Source organism: Stegostoma tigrinum, chromosome 11 (genome assembly GCF_030684315.1).
Source record: "Stegostoma tigrinum isolate sSteTig4 chromosome 11, sSteTig4.hap1, whole genome shotgun sequence".
In the NCBI taxonomy this organism is placed as follows: Eukaryota; Metazoa; Chordata; class Chondrichthyes; order Orectolobiformes; family Stegostomatidae; genus Stegostoma; species Stegostoma tigrinum.
Window position 1 is genome coordinate 49,506,672 of NC_081364.1, and position 21,113 is coordinate 49,527,784.

Genomic DNA, 21,113 nt, shown 5'->3' on the forward strand with positions numbered 1-21,113 from the left:
ATATTTTACAGATCTTGTTGCATTTGAACATGGACTACTTCAATATCTGAGGAGTTGCAAATGGTGCTGAACTTTGTGCAATCATCAGTGAACATCCCCTTTATGACTTTATGATTGAGGGAAAGCTCGTTGATGAAGCAGATAAAGAACCTCGGACACTACCCTGAGGAACTCCTGCCGAGATGTCCTGGAGCAGAGATGACCGATCTCCAATACCCACGCCCATCTTCCAATGTGTCAGGAATGATTCTAACAACCAGAGAGTTTGCCCCCAGATTCCCATCGATTCCAGTGTTACTAGGGCTCCTTGATGCCACATTTGGTCAAAAGCAGCCTGGATATCAAGGGCTATCACTCTCACCCTACCTCTGGAATTCAGCTTTTTTGTCTTTGTTTGCACAAAACTTTGATGAGGTTCAGAGGTGAGGGGTCCTGGCGGAACCCAAACTAGGTGCCAGTGAGCAGGTATGATGGTGACAAATGCTGGTTTTGTCCATGATGCTGACATCCCCATGGAAGAATGAAGGAAAAGTAGACATTTAGAACCTTCAGTAAGTATGTAAATTGGTCTAAGGAAACTTTACATTGCTTTGGAATTAAATGCCATATTTGAGGTTCATGTGATGTGAGCTTCCGTGGGTCAAGTTGGGACTATAGTGTGAAATGATGCTGTTAATTCTCCTTGCATACATACTGGAAAGCATTTAGCATGAAAATCGTGCTGTCAAATCTCCATGGTTGACTCAGTATGATCTTTAAATAAAAGTAAGATAATTATCATGTCACATCTTATTGGAGAAATTAATAATTAAGATGGAAGATACTGGGGAGAAACATGAACCGCAGCTACCCAAAGAGGAACAGGAATAGTTCATTCAATTCCTCAACAGAGTTTTGCTATTCAATCAGATCAAAGCTGATCTGGATTTCAACTCTACACATCTGGCTGTCATGCATGTCTCTTGACACTCTTATCCATCATAAATCTGTTGATCTTATTCTTGCAAATTTCAATCGATCTCACACCCATAGGTATTTGGATAAATTTCCACGACCCTTTATGGGGTGAAATGGATGCTGATTTCACTCCTAAATAACCTAGCTCAGATGCTGAGTATGGTTGCTTGTTATATATACTGTCACGAACATTTCCTTTGTGTACTTCACCAAACCCCTTTATCATTTTTAAACAACCTCCCACCCTTAATTATCTCATCCATTAAATTCTGCAGTTATTTATGGCATGTCGTACCTATGGTTAAGTTGTGAAGCATTCCTTCCAATCCCAGAAGTTCATGCCCAATAATGAATCACAGGTCACAGGTGAAGAAAAATTAAGATATGTTTTTGGACAGCATATTAGGCAATAGAGGAATAGTTCTGGGGAGATTATCTTGTTGTGCAATGCTCTTCAAAATCTGCATTGAGATTCATCCCTCAAGAAATTGTTTATTTGTTTGTCGCTAGTTTTATCATATTTGGGAACCAGGAAGTGGGAATGTTGAGCCTGACTAATGCTTTGTACGTCTTAAATATCACTTCCTCTCTTTTACATCCACATCCATCTGATGTGAATGCCGACATCCCATTTACCTTTCTGTTCACTTTTTGTTTACTTTTGTACCTGTGCATTAACATTTGCCAAGGCAAAGCCTCTGAATAAATTTTGTAAAGGAGTGCTCAAAGATTCAGACTACAAACTATATCTGAATTAAATAACGTTCTTTCAAAATATGCAGTTTTTAATAATTTATGTCACACATTTTTTGAAATTAGACATTCCAAATAGTAAGGGCTCATGGTCAATGTGAGGTAGATTTCAAGTGAGTGAGACAACGGCCAGGTGAGTACACCTGGGAATTTGTTTCAATGTGGTTTTCAACTGTAGAAAGCATTCTATCTGGGTGCATCACGGCTTGGCATGGCAACGGCTCTGCTCAGCAATGTAAGAAACTAAACAACATTGTGAACATAGTCCAGACCATCACACAAGCCAATTTCCCATCTACGGACTCCATCTAAATTTTTTGTTGCTGTGGAAAGGCAGACAATATCACCAAAGACAACTCCCAATGCAATAATACTCTCTTCCAACCATGTCTGTCAGGTAGAAGTTACAGAAGCTTAAACACATATACCCAACAGGTTCAAGAGTAGCTTCTTCCCTGCTGTTATTAGACTGTTGAATGGACCTCTCAAATTTCAAATCTAGTGTTGATCTTATTTTTGTGCACCTCTTTTGCAGCTGTAACCTTGAATGTCTCACTTTGTCTAAACACACTATGATCTGTATGTCCTTACATGTTATGATTTGCTTGTATTGCATGCGAAACAAAGCTTTTCACTGTACTCAGGTACATGTGAAAACAATTTATCAAACCAAGTGTTGGAGTAAGAGTCAGATTCTGAACTGGAACTAACTCATTTTAGGTAAGTTAAGATCATCTCGTTAAACAGGCTTCTGCCTGATTGTAGCAGCTGGCTATCAATCTCTTGTCTGAATAAGTGATGATTCTGATAGCTGGAAGCTATGCAAGAGAGTAAATCAGCACATGTCTATATAAGTAAAAGGAGTTTGAAGCTCACAGTCAGAAAGGGCATATAGTCAGTTCGAGGGAAACTGAGAAAGGATACACAGTGCGAGAGAAACTTCATCTGAGTGAGACATAGGCTAAGAGGATACATTTTGAAATGTGATTCGAAGTGGGAAATCAGCTGGTAAATTTTTTGCAAGTTTGGTTTTTAGAGTAAGAGTTTGCTTCTGACCTAGAACTTACAGATTTTAAATAAGTTAGAATAGCCAAGTTAAAGAGGCAGCAGGAAGATGAAAAGTTATCAGGAGTCAGCAGCCATGTGGATTTGAAGTTACAACCAGATCAACTACAAACTTATTAATTGGTGGTATGGGCTGAAGGGTCTGAATGGCCTACTCCGGAATGGCTTCTAATTCATATCGTCATACATAATTAACAGCTTTTAAGTTAGTGCAACAGCCTGATAGTGGCAGTTATCTATCCATCATCTGAAACCATTTGCCTGAATAAGTGGTGATTACTGCCAAGAAATTAAGATCTAAATAAGAAAAAAGATTTTAAGGCATATAGTTAGTAAGCTCACAATAGTCAGTGTGAGAGAGACTTCACCTGAGAGAGACAGAGGCTGAGCATGAATACCCAGGAATTTGGTTTGATGGGAAATTTGTAGTATAGGGAGATAAAAATGCTTTAAGTAAGGCTTACTGCAAAAAGTTAAAGTGTGCAGATTGGGGAGCACAACGAAGGATGAGAGGAGGTACTTTTTTCTTCAACTCAGTTGGAGCCGTCAGCATTTGATTTCCAAAGCAGGACCAAACAGGTGGATGCGGGTAAAGCAGTTGATGTGGTGTATATGGATTTCAGTAAAGCATTTGATAAAGTTCCCCACGGTAGGCTATTGCAGAAAATACGGAGGCATGGGACTGAGGGTGATGTGGCGGTTTGGATCAGAAAATGGCTGGCTGGAAGAAGACAGAGGGTGTTGGTTGAGTGATAATGGGAACTGCAGATGCTGGAGAATCCAAGATAACAAAGTGTGAAGCTGGATGAACACAGCAGGCCAAGCAACATCTCAGGAGCACAAAAGCTGATGTTTCGGGCCTAGACCCTTCATCAGAGAACTCTCTGATGAAGGGTCTAGGCCCGAAATGTCAGCTTTTGTGCTCCTGAGATGCTGCTTGGCCTGCAGTGTTCATCCAGCTCCACACTTTGTTATCAGAGGGTGGTGGCTGATGGGAAATGTTCATCCTGGAGTTCAGTTATTAGTGGTGTACCACAAGGATCTGTGGGGCCACTGCTGTTTGTTATTTTTATAAATGACCTGGGTGAGAGAGTAGAAGGATGGGTTAGTAAATTTGCGGATGACACTGAAGTTGGTGGGGTTGTGGATCGTGTGGAAGGATGTTGCAGGTTACAGAGGGACATAGATAAGCTGCAGAGATGGGCTGAGAGGTGGCAAATGGAGTTTATTGTGGAAAAGTGTGATTTGATTCATTTTGGAAGGAGTAACAAAAATACAGAGTACTGGGCTAATGGTAAGATTCTTGGTAGTGTGGATGAGCAGTGGGATCTCGGCGTCCATGTGCATAGATCCCTGAAAGTTGCCATTGATAGGGTTGTTAAGAAGGCGTACGGTGTGTTAGGCTTTATTGGTAGAGGGATTGAGTTTCGGAGCCATGAAGTCATGTTGCAGCTGTACAAAACTCTGGTGCGGCCACACTTGGAGTATTGCGTACAGTTCCGGTCGCCACATTATAGGAAGGATGTGGAAGCATTGGAAAGGGTGCAGAGGAGATTTACCAGGATGTTGCCTGGTATGGAGGGAAGGTCTTATGAGGAAGGGCTGAGGGACTTGAGGCTGTTTTCATTAGAGAGAATAAGGTTAAGAGTTGACTTAATAGAGGCATACAAGATGATCACATGATTAGATAGGGCGGACAGTGAGAGCCTTTTTCCTTGGATGGAGACGGCTAGCTCGAGGGGACATAGCTTTAAATTGAGGGGTGATAGATATAGGACAGATGTCAGAGGTAAGTTCTTTACTCAGAGAGTAGTAAGGGTGTGGAATGCCCTGCCTGCAAAGGTAGTAGACTCGCCAAGTTTAAGAGCATTTAAATGACCATTGGATAAACATATGGATGATAATGGAATAGCATAGGTTAGACGGGCTTCAGATTGGTTTCACAGGTTGGCACAACATCGAGGGACGAAGGGCCTGTACTGCACTGTAATGTTCTATGTTCTATGTTCAGTGCACTAGAAGGAGCAGTTAAATCAAAAACTAGTGTTATTAGAATCAGCATTGTAAGTAGGTATTGTTTTATCAATACTGTTAAGTTTACCAGCAGTGATAAAACTTCTTAGGAAGTGTAGGCTGCGTTTATTGTAAATTCCATAAGAATTATTAATAAACTATATATGACATTATAATTGTGTTATCTGCTCAGTGCCCAGGCTACAGAATATCTGCTATGGGCTGGAGAAGAACTGGCAGTGGGAAAGGAAGAATTCAGTGGTTGTAATCTACATTGCTACCAATGAGACACGTAGAACTAGGAAAGAGATTTTGTGGAAGAATTATGAAAAGTTATGTGCTGAATTAAAAAGTAGAACTTCATCATAATCTCTGGATCACAACCTAAGCCACATGCAAATTGGCGTAGGATGCAAAAGATTAGAGAAGTGAATGTGTGTCTCAGAAACTGTGGGAGAAATGGGTTCTGGTTCATTAGGCACTGGCACCAGTACTGGAGAAAGTGGGATCTGTCGGCAACCTACACATCAACTGTGCCAGGATTGTTGATCTTGTGGTGATCTTTCTGGGGATATAAAGAGAGACTTAAACTGAGCATCGAGAGCAAGGGATCAAGGTTTTGCAAATGTAACAAAACAAGGAATAGAGTCAAGGCAGGAGAGGAATATATTAATATGGAAATGTACATCAAAAAATGTCAGTAAAGAACAGAGGGAACTAAAACTAAGAATTTTTTTAGCACTCAAGGCTAGATGCTGCAATGATTACAAAGAAAAGCCTATAGGCTCTGTACGTGAATGTGTGAAACATTCATAACAAAATAAATTAATTCAAAGTGAGTAAATATGATCTGATAGCTATTATGGAGATGTGGCTGTAGGAAGATTCTGAATATTGAGGGGTATAAGACTTTCAAGAAGGATAGGAAGCTAGATAAATGCAGAGATACAATGAATCCAAGATGGTGTTAGTGCAAGAGTTAGACTTGACCTTGGCTTAGGGTATCAGAACGTAGAATTGGTTTGGTTGGTGATGAAGAACTGTTGTCACTGTGGGGAAAATGTCACTGTGGGAGTGATCTGCAGGCCCTGAGCAAGAACCATGAAGTAGGAAGAAGTATTCCAGAAGGAATGTTGGATGCTTGTGATAAAGGGATGGCAATAATGTTGTGTGATTTTATAACATCAAAGTAAACAAATGAGCAGAAGTGGGCCATTCAGCCTATTAATTATGTTCTGTCATTCAACTAAATCATTCCTGATTTGATCATTCTCTTTCCTGCCTTTTCCCTATTACCCTTGACTCCCTTCCTGAATAAAAATCTGTCTATCTCAGCCTTGAATGTAGTTACCCAGCCTCAATAGCCCACTTTAGTAAAGAATTCCACAGATTCACAACCCTCTGAGAGAAGAAATTCCTACTTGTCTCTGTCTTAAATGTACCATCCCTTCTTCTGAGATTATGCCCTCTAGTCATTGACTCTCCCACGAGGGAAAACAATCCCAATTCTTAGAATTCAGAATCCTGCCAAGTCCTTTAATAATATTTTATATTTCAATCAGGTTGCCTCTCATTCTTCTGTACTGTAATGAGTACATGCTCAATCTACCCAATCTCCCCTCATAAGATACTCCCCTCCAAACTTCGTGTCAGCATTGTGAACCTTTCCTTGGTTGCTTCCAATTAATTTGCATATAAACTGAAAAAGATCAGTTTGATAATAATAACTTTGATGAAGAACTCAGAGAATATTTTGCAGATAGTTGGTTCAGGCAGCACATTATGAAACTGACCAAAGAACTGTGCTACACTTGGTCTTGTATAATATGATGAGATTAATGAATGATCTCAGAAAAAAATATACCTCTTGGTACCTAGCAATCATGATTTGATTGAACATTGCACAGATTTTGAAAGGGAGAATTTAAACTAAAAATAAACTATGTGGACATAAAAAAACTCAGGTAACTGAAGCAAACTATTAGACTAAGAAACAGATTAGTAGGGAAACAGTGGCGGATATTTAAAGGGATATTTCAGAACATTCAGAGTGAGTACATTACCTAATAAAGAAAAGTTTCAAGATGAGCATCCAACATCCATGGTTAATTAAAGATTGCATCAAACTTGATGAAAAGACATAAAATTGCACAAAACTGAGTGGCAGGTCAGATGACTAGTCAGAAGGGAAAGAGCAGCAGCATCTAAAAGCTTAGTCAGGACCAAATAAATTACAGCATGAGAGGAATCTACTAGAAAGCAACAGTTAACAAGAATAACAGAGATGTAGGTATTTTATAGTGCTTAAATAAGAAAGAAAATCTAAATAAATTGACTGTTGGGTCTCTACAGTAGGAGAGAGATTGGAGAGTTAGTAGTAGATAATAAAAAATATGATGGATGTAACAAATAAATATTTTGCTTCCACCTTCACACTGAAGGATAGAAAATAATCCCAGAAATACCTATAATTCAGGAGGTACAAGGGAGAGAGGAACTTGGTGAAATATTAATCACTTGTGAAGTGGTACTGAGCAAACTGATGGACCAGTGGGTTGTTCAATCTTCAGGTTCTGGTGGCCTTCATTCTTCATTAAAATAGATAGCTAACAAGATAGGAGATGAGATAACAAGGTGTAGAGCTGGATGAGAGATAATGAAGTGTGGAGCTGGATGAACACAGCAGGCAAGCAGCATCTTAGGAGCACAAAAGCTGACGTTTCGGGCCTAGATCCTTCATCAGAAAAGGGGGAGAGGGAAAGGGTTCTGAAATAAATAGGGTGAGAGGGGGAGGCGGATCGAAGATGGATAGAGGAGACAAGACAGTTGCAGTAAGAGAGAGAGATCCCCTGAGGTTTGTCCGGAGGGAGGAGGGTAACTTCTTCAGGTTAGGCATGAACACAGCAGGCCAAGCAGCATCAGAGAAGCAGGAAGGCTGACGTTTCGGGCCTAGGCCCTTCTTCAGAATTGGCGTTAATCTTCCAAAGTTCAAGGTTCTGTCAGACTAGAAAATAGCAAATATAGCCAAGAAGTAGGAGGGCAGAAAACAAGAAATTATAGATCTGTTAGATTGGTGTCTATTGTGGGACAGATGTTAGAATTCATCATTAAATGGGTTATAACTTGGCGCTTGGAGAAACCCAAGGTAATTGGGAAGTGTCAGCCCAGTTTTGTGAAAGTGAAACATATATATATAAATAAATATATATGAAGTATATATTTCAGAATGCTTTGAAGGAGCAGCATGTGATAAAAAGATAGCCCATTGATGGATCATATTTGGATTTCCAGAAACTTTGAGAAAGGTCCACATAAAAAGTTATTGTGCAAAATAGGAGCTCACAGTATAGGGGTAGGTTACCATTATGTGTAGAAGGATGGCTGACTGGTAGAAAACAGAGCATATGCATAAATCAATCTTTTTCAGAGTGGCAGGATATGTCAAATGGATCCCAAAGGCGCCTGTACTAGTCATGTAACTTTTTAGAGTTCATGTTAATGACTTATATAAGGGGATCAAAGGCATGGTGGCTATATTTGCAGCTGACACAAAAATAGGTAGGAAAGTATGTTTTGAAGTTGCAGTAATGAGGATGCAGACTGATATAGATAACATTGAGGAGCTGGAGGAACACAGCAGACCAGGCAGCATCAGAAGAGCGGGAAAGTTGACATTTTGGGTCAGGAGATCGTAGGAACTGCCAATGCTGGAGAATCTGAGATAATTAGGTATAGAGCTGGATGAACACAGCAGGCCAAGCAGCATCAGAGGAGCAGGAAAGCTGAAGAGTCTAGACCCTTCTTTAGAAATGGGGGAGGTAAACGAGATTCTGAAATAAATAGGGAGAAAGGGGAGGTGGATAGAAGATAGATAAAGGAGAAGATAGGTGGAGAGGAGACAGACAAGTCAAAGGGAGCGGGATTGGAGTCAGTAAAGGTGAGTGCGGGTAGTTCCCAAGCGAAATAAAGTATTGGGAACCCTGTAGCCCAATGGTAACAATGTGGACTTCAAGCTTCAAAATCTCCTCTCCCCCAACCGCATCCCAAAACCAGCCCAGCTTGTCCCCGCCTCACTAACCTGTCTTCCCACCTATCCACTCCTCCCACCTCAAGCCCCACCCCCATCTCCTACTTACTAGCCTCATCCCGTCTCCTTGACCTGTCTGTCCTCCCTGGATCAACCTATCGTCTCCTTAATTCCCCACCTACACTCACCTTTACTGGCTCCAACCCCACGTCCTAAACCTGCCTGTCTTCTCTCCACCTATCTTCTCCTGTATTCATTTTTTATCTGCGCTCCCCCTACCTTTCTCCCCATTTATTTCAGAATTCCCCTTCCCCTCCCCCATTTCTGAAAAAGGGTCTAGATCCGAAACATCAGCTTTCCTGCTCCTCTGATGCTGCTTGGCCTGCTGTGTTCATCCAGCTCTACACTTTGTTATTTCGGGTCAGGGCCCTTCTTCAGAAATGGGGAGGGAGAAAAGAGATCACAAATAGATGGAGGGAAGAGGGGTATGGCTGGGCAAGGTAGGTGGGATGGTAATAGGTAAGTGCAGGTAGGCAGTGGTGGGGATTTGTTAGTGAGGTGGGAAGGGCGGATAGGTGGGAGAGATGATGGACAGGTTGTGTCAGGTCAAGGAGGCAGGGATGACAGGGTGGTTTGGACATGGGATGAGGCCAGGCTTAGAGAGATTTTAAAACTGGTGAATTTGATGTTTAGGCCACCAGGCTGTCAGCTCCAGAGGTGGAATATGAGGTGTTGCTACTCCAGTTTACAGGTGGTATCATTGTGTCACTTGAGGAGGCCCAGGATGGACATGTCATCCAGGAAGTGGGAGGAGGAGTTAAAATGGTTGGCGACTGGAAGGCGTTATTGTTGTTGTATACAGAGTGCAGATGCTCTACAAAACATTCTCCAAGTCTCTGCTTGGCCTCACCGGTGTAGAGGAGGCCACATTGGGAGCAGCGGGTACAGCAGGCCAAGTCGACGGATGTGTAGGTGAACCGCTGTCTAATGTGGAAAGTTTGATTTGTTCCTTGAATGGAGGTGAGGGGGGAGGTGTAGCATTTCCTGTGGTTGCAGGGAAAGGTGCCGGGGTAGCGCAGTTAATGGGGAGTGTGGAGTGGATGAGGGAGATGCAGAGAGAGTGGCGGATAGGGGTGGGGAGGGAAATTTTTTTTGGTTGTGGGGTCAGATTGTACGTGGTGGAAGTGGCGGAGAATGATAAATTGGATGTGGAGGTTGGTTGGGTGATACATGAGGACAAGGGGGATTCCATCTTTATTTTTGTTGGAGGAAGGGGACGTGAGAGCAGAAGTACGGGAAACACAAGAGATGTGGTTGAGGTCATTTTTGATCACTGGAGCGGGGATGTTATGGCCCTTGACACAGGAGGGACATCTGGGATGTGCGGGAGTACAATGCACCATCATGGGAGAAGGCGCCGTGAAGGTGGAGGAATTGGGAATAGGGGATCACATTCTTTCAGGAAGGTAGGGGAGAGGTGTTGCAATCCAGGTAGCTGTGGGGGTCGGTGGGCTTGAAACAGATGTCAGTTTTGAGGCAGTCACCAGAGATGGAGACAGCGAGGTCCAGGTAGGAGAGGGACATATCTGAGATGGTTCAGGTGAATTTGAAGTTGGGGTGAAAGGTTAATAAAGTTGATGAACTGTCCAGGCTCCTCGTGGGAGCACGAGGCAGCACCAATACCGTCATCAATGTAGTGGAGGAAGAGGTGGAGCATAGTGCCAGAAGAGGGGCTGCTCCATGTATGTTATGAAGAGGCAGGCATAGCTTGGGTTTCCATGGCCAACCCCTTAGACTGTAAGAAGTGGGATGAGTTAAAGGAGCAGTTGTTAAGAGTAAGGATAAGTTCAGTTAAGCAGATGAGGGCATCTGTGGAAGCCAATTGGTTGGGCCTTCAGGACAGGAAGAAGTGGAAGGCTTTTAGGCCATCTGCATGGGGAATGCAAGTGTACAGGGGATTGGATGTCCAAGATAAGGTGTGGAGAAGATGTCAAAGGAGTGGTGCCTGGCCTCAGCAATGCATAGGTCAGTGTGCCATACCACTACTGCGTTCCCCTCCTCCCCCTTATTTGCTGGTTTGGTGGTAAGGTTAGGATTGGAGCGGAGGGAGCAGAGATCTGCACATTCTGTGGGGGAGAGGTTGGAGTGAGTGAGAGGGGTGAAGAGGCTGAGGCTGATGTCACGACTGTAGTTGGAAATAAAGAGATCGGAGGAAGGTAGGAGGCTGTGGGGTGGTGCCCAGGACAATGTGGTGTGTGAGAGGTGGGAGAAGGGGTCCACAGAGAGTGGGTTAGACTGCTGGTTAAAGAACTAAACATGGAGGCGGAGGCTGCGAAAAAGTGTTTGACATCCAAATGTGAACGGAATTGATTGATGTGTGTGCGGAGGGGAATGAACGTGAGTCCTTTGTTGCTATCTCTGCAGGATGATGTAGATAAATGAGTGCAAAAAAAATTCTGGCAGATGGATTATAATATACATCATGTCAAGTTGTTCACTTTGAAAGAAGAATAAGAAAACTCAGCATTAATTAAATGGATAACAACTGCAGAATTTGGAGGTGCAGACAGATCTAGGTGTTCTATTGCATGCACCACTAAACATGTGTATGAAGACACTGTAAGTGATTAGGAAAGCTAAAGGGATACTATCTTTCATTACATGGGAAAGTGAACATAAAAGTAGGGACCTTATGCTTCAGTTATACAGGGCATTAGTGAGCTCATATCTCAAATATTGTGCACAGTTTTAGTCTCCTTATTTAAAGAAAAATGCAAATACATGTTATTCTAGAGAAAAAAAAATATACATGATTGAAACCTAGAATGAGCAAGTTGTCTTACAAGGACAGATTGGACAGGTTTGGCTAGTTTTTACTGGAGTTTAGAAGAGAGATAGATTATTTAATTGAATTTTATGAGATCATGAATGGTCTTGGCAAGGTGGACATTTTACTGTTTACTGTTGTGGGTCTGTTTCGAACTAGGGGATCCTGTTTTAAAGTGAGAGGTCACTCTTTTAGAGAGAGAGGAGAGGATCTTCTTTCTTAGAGAGTTGTACAATGTTAGTACACTCTGTCTGAAAAGACAGTGAAGGCAAGGCCATAGAATACCTTTAAGGCAGAAATAGATTGATTCGCTTGCCCAGTAGAATCTAAGACTGGGAGTTGATGGAAATGTAGAATTGCAAATACAACCAGATCAGTCAGAATCTTATTGAGTTGTTGAAGAGGCTTGTGGCCTACTTTTCTCCTAGATCATATATATATATATATAATCATTGTGTAAATTAATTGCTGGAAAAATTTCAGCCATTTATTTGAATGAATTAAATGGTTCAGCTTTTGTTCTCTTTGTTATTAGATTTTTCAAAGTAAATAAATAAACAGTTCCTTTGCTCAACTCTGTATAAATCATCTCAGTTCCAGGACATAACTGCAGGAGTTCTTTAGGATAGTGCCCTCGGCCCAGTTATTTCAGATGTTTCATCAATGACCTTCCCTTTGAAATAACAGCACAGAGGCCTGTATCCTGTCACCAAGCCATATTTATTTACATATGCAAAGTCCTTGACACTAATCCATCTTCCTCAGAGTCAGCTCTCAGACTGAACAGAATCTCTGACACAAGATAATAAAATATGAGGCTGGATGAACACAGCAGGCCAAGCAGCATCTCAGGAGCACAAAAGCTGACGTTTCGGGCCTAGACCCTTCATCAGAGAGGGGGATGGGGAGAGGGAACTGGAATAAATAGGGAGAGAGGGGGAGGCGGACCGAAGATGGAGAGTAAAGAAGATAGGTGGAGAGAGTATAGGTGGGGAGGTAGGGAGGGGATAGGTCAGTCCAGGGAAGACGGACAGGTCAAGGAGGTGGGATGAGGTTAGTAGGTAGCTGGGGGTGCGGCTTGGGGTGGGAGTAAGGGATGGGTGAGAGGAAGAACCGGTTAGGGAGGCAGAGACAGGTTGGACTGGTTTTGGGATGCAGTGGGTGGGGGGGAAGAGCTGGGCTGGTTGTGTGGTGCAGTGGGGGGAGGGGACGAACTGGGCTGGTTTAGGGATGCAGTAGGGAAAGGGGAGATTTTGAAACTGGTGAAGTCCACTTTGAAACCATATGGCTGCAGGGTTCCCAGGTGGAATATGAGTTGCTGTTCCTGCAACCTTCGGGTGGCATCATCAGTTCGCAACAAACAACTGCACCTCCCAGTTGCAAACCATTTCCACTCCCCCTCCCATTCTCTAGATGACATGTCCATCATGGGCCTCCTGCACTGCCACAATGATGCCACTCGAAGGTTGCAGGAACAGCAACTCATATTCCACCTGGGAACCCTGCAGTCATATGGTATCAATGTGGACTTCACCAGTTTCAAAATCTCCCCTTCCCCTACTGCATCCCTAAACCAGCCCAGTTCGTCCCCTCCCCCCACTGCACCACACAACCAGCCCAGCTCTTCCCCCCCCACCCACTGCATCCCAAAACCAGTCCAACCTGTCTCTGCCTCCCTAACCGGTTCTTCCTCTCACCCATCCCTTCCTCCCACCCCAAGCCGCACCCCCAGCTACCTACTAACCTCATCCCACCTCCTTGACCTGTCCGTCTTCCCTGGACTGACCTATCCCCTCCCTACCTCCCCACCTATACTCTCTCCACCTATCTTCTTTACTCTCCATCTTCGGTCCGCCTCCCCCTCTCTCCCTATTTATTCCAGTTCCCTCTCCCCATCCCCCTCTCTAATGAAGGGTCTAGGCCCGAAACGTCAGCTTTTGTGCTCCTGAGATGCTGCTTGGCCTGCTGTGTTCATCCAGCTTCACATTTTATTATCTTGGAATTCTCCAGCATCTGCAGTTCCCATTATCTCAGAATCTCTGACACTCCTGTTTCTAATCTGTCAGCTAGGGTTCCCTGATTGGACCAGATTAACAGCCACCATCAGGGAGGTCATACTCTACGAGGTCTACCTGACTGACTCATTATAATTGCTACACCTTTCATAAGATCAGAAGTGGGCTTATTTGTTGATGATTACACAATGTTGAGCACCATTAGAGCTATAGAGTCATAGAGTTGTACTGCATGGAAACAGGTCCTTCAGTCCAACCAGTCCATGCTGGCCAGATATCCTAAATTAATCCAGTCCCATTTGCCAGCATTTAGGCCATATCCCTCTAAACGCTTTCTGTTCATGTACCCATAAAGATGCCTTTTAAGTGTTGTAGTTGTACCAGACTTCGCTGCTACTTATGACAGTTCATTCCATACATGCACCACCTTCTGCGTGAAAACGTTGCTCTTTAAGTCTCTTTTAAATCTTACCCCTCTCACCTTAAATCCACGCCCTCTAATTTTGGACTCCCCTACATTGGGAAAAGGACCTTGGCTATACACTCTATCCATGCCCCCCATGTTTCATAAACCTCTTTACAGTCACCCTTCGATGTCTAACACTCCAGGGAAAATCGCCCCATCCTATTCTCTCTCTACAGCTCAAACCCTCCAACTCTGGCAACATCCTTGTAATGCTTTTCTGCAACCTTTCAAGTTTAAAAGCATTTTCACAAAGCGGGAAGACCAGAATTGAAAGCAGTATTCCAAATGTGGCCTGATCAATGTCTTGTACAGCCGTAACGTGACACATCAACTCCGATACTCAGTGCACTGACTAATGAAGGTAAGTGTACCAAACACCTTCTTCACTACCCTGTCTACTTGTAACTTCACCTCCAAAGAACTATGAATGTGCACCTCAAAGTCTCTTCGTTTGGCAACACTCTCCATAGCCCTACTATTAGCTCGATAAGACCTGTCCTGGTTTACCTTACCAAAATGCAACACCGCACACTTATCTAAATTAAACTCTATTTGCCTCTCTACAGTCCATTGGCCTGATCAAGGTCCTGTTGTATTCTGAGATAACTTTTTTTCACTGTAAATGACACCACCAATTTTTGAGTTATCTGCAAACTTACTAACCATAGCTTCTATACTCAAATCTAAAACATTTATACAAATGACAAAAAGGAGACCTCTCTTTGATACTGAACCATCTGAGTCCATATACAGCAACACATGAACAACATGCAAGCTCAAGTTGATCAATGACAAGTAACACAATTGTTAGACAATGGTTACCTCAAACAAGAGAAAAATTAATCCCATTTCTCCTTAACATTCCATGGCATTACCATCATCAATAAAGAGCTCACCTCTACCTTCTCTAGGGCAATTGGGGTGGGCAAAAAGTGCTGGCCTAGCTAAAGACACCCACATCCCTTGAACAAATAAAAAAATCTAATACTAACACCATTCACCCCCTCCCCCCCATCCAAGAAAACAGACTGTTATCATGTTTCTTGATAAAGAAAAAGCTTGAAATTGTTCACTCCTTGTCATGTTACTGAAGGATCCAAGACAGCAAAGATGGTTACTGCACCTACATACATGGGGCTGGGTTTTCATGAAAAAGGTCAGAAGATTGAGGCAGAAACTTCCCAAGGCTGGCAGGGTGCAATGCCCATCTCCAGTTACTTGGATATTGGACCAGTTGCTGAATGTCTGACTTTCAAACTCTCACCCACCCACCACACATGCCCATGACGTCTTCGCATATTGTTCCAAATACCCTCAATACCTCCTCCTACTCAGCATTCTTACTCAATGCCCCCTCATATCTTTCCATGTTCCCCAAACCCCTCCATGTTCCTTATAAACATGCCCCCTCCAGGGCCAATGATACTCCTCATTCACCTTCCATGCTCCCTCAGATTCTAATACACTATTCATGTCCCTTCATACTCCACATGTCATCATTTATCCACACAGATATTCATTCAGTTTCCATTTTGGACAATTGTTATTAAATCTTTGAACAGATCACTGAAAAAGCAAATTTCACATTATCTTAGAGTGTTGTCACTTTAAGCACGAGGGAAGTTTATGAAAAAAGGCCATCCAGAAAATAATCCTTCAAGTTGTCAATCAGTCCTAAACACAAAGATTTATTCTCTGACCTCTCACAATAGATAATTCTTCAATAATCTCATAACATTGTCAAAATGTGAACATGACCCACTGAGGTAAGTGATTTCATAGTTTTTGAAACTCAGCCAAGCATTCACAATAGGCTCAGATGCCAAAGGAAACTTTGGGAAATCAAACAATAGAGTCAACTGGTTTTGCAGTTTCAAATGACATTTTCTTCTAAGCTATACCAAGTATCCTGTCAATCCAACCAGTCCAGGAATAGGTGATGATTTATTTTCTCCATGTCAAAGATATTGAGTGGATTTGTTTCTAATGTAAAAGGTCTCTGAACATTTAGATCAGATTATTACCACAGAGATCCCAAATAATGTTCTTTTTGTTTCTGAGTGCATAAGAACACTTTTCCCATGGGGAAAAGAATGACTTCCAATGCATCTCAAATCAAAAATATTTTGACAATGTAATGGCCAAGGCTCCTATGATGCTGCTTGGCCTGTTGTATTCATCCAGCTCTACACCTTGTTATCTCAGATTCTCCAGCATCTGCAGTTCCTACTATCTCTCATGTAATGGTCAACTTACCTTTTCAGGACAGCACCTTATTATCAATCACTGTGGCCAAAACACATGCAACCTACAGTATAACACTGAACTACTGAAACTAAACAACTTTATTTCACTCAAAGACCGTCATTAAGAGAGTTCTCGGGTCATATAGCTATTTCCTTTTTGGGTCCTCAGTCAGAACTGAGGGTCCCCATATTTCCTGACTGCACTGAGAAGTATAGAACCAAATCTACTTACAGAAGGAGTCCAACATTACAACAATTGTGGGAGGGTGTTGGTGGGTTTGAACTATCCATTTCATTTTCCCTTTTCCACTTTTTTCAAAACAATTCCAAGCAGACTCAACCTGACAAAAATATGAGTTATTTCGTTTATAGAAAATTGTTCAGAGGATGTCGGCTCTGGTAGTTAGGCCAATATTTTTTGCTCAACCAGAAATGCCCAGAGAAATTGCATGCAGGCTAGACCACATGGGGCTGGCAGATTTCCCTCTTCTAAAGGATGTTAGTGAACTTGTTGTGCCTTTATGACAGTGACAATGGTAACTATTAAGCTGTCATTCATATTCAATATCGCTTTTCATCATATGCCATGTGGGATTCAAATGATGTCCCCAGAATATTAGCCTCGGGTTCTTTGATTTGATCTGTTATTGTCATATGTACCTAGGTACAGTGAAAAGTTTTGTGTGCAGTACCGACAGATGAAATCATACAAAGATCATAGGGTAATAGAACAGAGTGAGGAATATAAAGTTATAGCTACAAAGAAGCTGCACAAAAAGCAAGATCAACATTAGATTTGAAATTTTAGTGGTCCATTCAGAAGTCTAACTACAGTAGGGTGAAAGTTGTTTTTGAACCTATGGTACATGTGTTTTAAGTTTTGTATTTTCAGTGAGTATAGGTGGCATTACCCCTAGACCATACCCTCTCAAAGTATTAAATACAATACATCAACACAAAGCCATACTGCTCCATATTTATTTCGATGACTTCAGACAACAGTAACAATCATATGTATTTGTACAGGAGAGTAGAGAGTCCAGTGATTTTATAGTTGGACTGTTAATCCAGGTAATGTTCTGAGGACTGAGGTTTGAATCTTGCCAGGTGGAACTCGAATTCAATAAAAATCTGGAATTAAGCATCTAATGATGATGATCATGAAACCATTGACAATGATCAGAAAGAACACAACTGGTTCACTAATGTCCTTTAGGGGAGAAAACTGCCATCCTTACCTGGCCTGGCCTACCCTACATGTGACTGCAGAGCTGCAGCAATGCGGTTGAATGTTAACTGCCCTCTGCTGATTAAGCCAAAATTTATTGCCCAATGCCCAAATGTTCCACATACTTTACACACTGGGGAAAAACACCATGCACATCAATGCCTATTATCCAGGGAGCAGTCATACCACTTTGATTGCTGCAGCATTTAATAGTTTAGAAGGAATTTTAAAAAAATACCTGTTAGGAGCAGCCATGGCTCAGGATGCTAATTAGAATCTTTCACATAGCAACAGAGTGTGGATACAATGAGGCCTATGCCACCACACAGCTTTACGTCAAGCACACCATGGGAATACTAAAGCTACAATTCCAGTATTTGGACACCTGAGTCATGGTGTGGCTCCAAAACCACCACCATCTGTTGCATGTCTCATCATGCTTGCGTCTAACAAGGTGTGAGCAAGTAGTAGAAAGACGAGCAGGCCCATAGAAAAACACAAGAAAGTACAGGTTCACAATACAGAAAGATAATATGCAATTGGACTACTTCCATGAATGTCTTTAAATAATCTTCTACCTTAAACAGCCCCTATATTTCATCGTTAACCCAGGAATGTTCAATACCAGTCATAGCATTCACGATACAGCACTGATCAAGACATTCTCCCTTACTAATTGTTGTTGTTGTAAATATAAATCATGCCTCTGTTGTCCTTGATTTTTCTCTTTCCCCAACAGGTGCATAGAATACACTAATTTTGTGGTTCTCTGCATGTCTGTAAAGTTGTATCACAAAACAAATACCAGTGATAAACAGAGATAATGGGAACTGCAGATGCTGGAGAATCCGAGATAACAAGGTGTAGAGCTGGATGAACACAACAGGCCAAGCAGCAGCATAGGAGCAGGAAGGCTGGCGTTTCGGGCCTAGACCCTTCATCAGAAATGGGGGAGGGGAAGGGCGTTCTGAAATAAGTAGGGAGAGATGGGGAGGCGGATCGAAGATGCATAGAGGAGAAGATAGGTGGAGAGGAGACAGACAAGTCAAAGAGGCAGGGATGGAGCCAGTAAAGGTGAGTGTAGGTGGGGAGGTAGGGAGGGGATAGGTCAGTTCAGGGAGGACGGACAGGTCAAGGGAGTGGGATGAGGTTAGTAGATAGGATATGGGGGTGCGGCTTGAGGTGGGAGGAGGGGATATGTGAGAGAAGGACAGGTTAGGGAGGTAGGGACGAGCTGGGCTGGTTTTGGGATGCAGTAGGGGGAGGGGAGATTTTGAAGCTTGTGAAATCCACGTTGATACCATTGGGCTGCAGGGTTCCCAAGCGGAACATGAGTTGCTGTTCCTGCAACCTTCGGGTGGCATTGTTGTGCATGGCAGGAGGCCCAGGATGGACATGTCATCTAAGGAATGGGAGGGGGAGTTGAAATGGTTCACGACTGGGAGTTACAGTTGTTTAGTGCGACCAAAGCTTAGGTGTTTGGCAAAGCGGTCCCCAAGCCTCTGCTTGGTTTCTCTGATGTAGAGGAGGCCACAACAGGAACAGCGGATGCAGTATACCACATTAGCAGATGAACATCTGCTTAATGTGGAAAGTCTTCTTGGGGCCTGGGATGGGTGTGAGGGAGGAGGTGAGGAGGCAGGTATAGCACTTCCTGTAGTTGCAGGGAAAAGTGTTGGGTATGGTGGGGCTGGAGGGGAGTGTTGAGCGGACATGGGAGTCATGGAGAGAGTGGTCCCTCTGGAAAGCAGACAAGGGTGGGGAGGGAAAAATGTCTTTGGTGGTGAGGTTGGATTGCAGATGGTGGAAGTGTCAGAGGATAATGCGTTGCGTTGGATCCGGCGGGGGGGGGGGGGGGGGGGGGTCAGTGGGGTGGTACGTGAGGATGAGGGGGATTCTTTTTTGGTTGTTATTGCGGGGAGGGGGTGTGAGGGATGAGTTGCAGGAAATTGGGAGACACGACTGAGGGCGTTCTCGACCACTGTGGGGGGGATCGTTGCACTCTTTGAAAAACGAGAACATCTGGAGATGTACAGGAGTGGAATGCCTCATCCTGGGAGCAGATGCAGCGGAGGCAAAGGAATTTGAAATAGGGGATGGCATTTTTGCAGAAAGGTGGGTGGGAGGTGGTGCATTCTCAGTAGCTGTGGGAGTCGGTCGGCTTGAAATGGATATCGGCTTCTTGGTGGTTGCCATATACGGAGACAGAGAGGTCTAGGTTTGGGGTGGAAGGTGTGGGCGAAGTGGATGAAGTGCTCCAGCTCCTCGTGGAAGCACATGGTGGTGCTGAGACAGTTATCAATGTAACGGAGGAAGAAGTGGGTTTTAGGGCCAGTGTAGGTATGGAAGAGTGATTGTTCCATGTAACCTACAAAGAGGCTGGCATAGCTTGGGCCCATGCAGGTACCCCAGCCACCCCCTTTGTCTGTAGGAAGTGGGAGGAATCAAAAGAGAAGTTGTTGAGGGCGACGACGAGTTCGGCTAAGCGGATGAGGGTGTCAGTGGAGGGGGCAGGTCAGGCATGCGGGACAGGAAGAAGCGGAGGGCCTTTAGGCCATCTGCATGGGGAATGCAGGTGTATAGGGACTGGACTGGGGAACTGGAAGTTCTGGAGGAGGTGGAGGGTATGAGTGGTGTCACAGACATGGGTAGGGAGTTCCTGGACCAAGGGGGAGAAAATGGAATTGAGATCGGTGGAGATAAGTTCAGTGGGGCAGGAGCAGGTGGAGACAATGCATCGACCAGGGCAGTTGTGCAACCTGTTTCTGCAGCTTTTTAAAAAGTGATTTCAATGGATATAGCAAGCTTTACTCCTTTATCATTTCATGTCTAAAGTCAGACCATTTCATATGATATACGACAACAGCGGAGCATAGCGAACAGATCAAATTCTTTACATTTTAAGTGTCCTTGCAGTAGTACTGAAGACCAAGTTGCTTCTGTCCTGCCCCAACATGATGCACCTACCAGGCAATGTGGCAAATTGGCCAATATATCCTGAGATCATATCCATTGGTCAATGAGACAGTAAGAGGAAACATAAATTTAAGATAATTATAAAAAGAATTTTTTTTTAAAGTCTTTCAGGAAATGTGGGTTTTACTTGCTGGGCTAGCATTAATTGTCCTGGAGAAGGAGTTTGTGATCTGCCTTCTTAAACTATTGTAGTACATTTTGTGTAGGTACACAGCATGATACAGTGGGTGATTAAAATGAAATATATACATTTCCTTATCGAAGGGTGGGTAGAATCTGGAATTTTCTGCCACAAACTGTTGAAGTTGAGTTGATAAATCAATCATAAAGAGTACAGTAAGTGAACAAGCCAGTGGGATTGGATCAGTTAACTTGGAGAAAAACACTAGTGCAAACTCTGAGGATCAAATTTTGTTTGCTTATTGAAACATTCTACAGCATTTGTTCTTAAAGCTGCTCTGTTCAACATTTAACCTTATATTATTTTTGTTTCTACGAATAACTTTAAAGTGTAAGTAAATCTGTATCCGAACATGTACA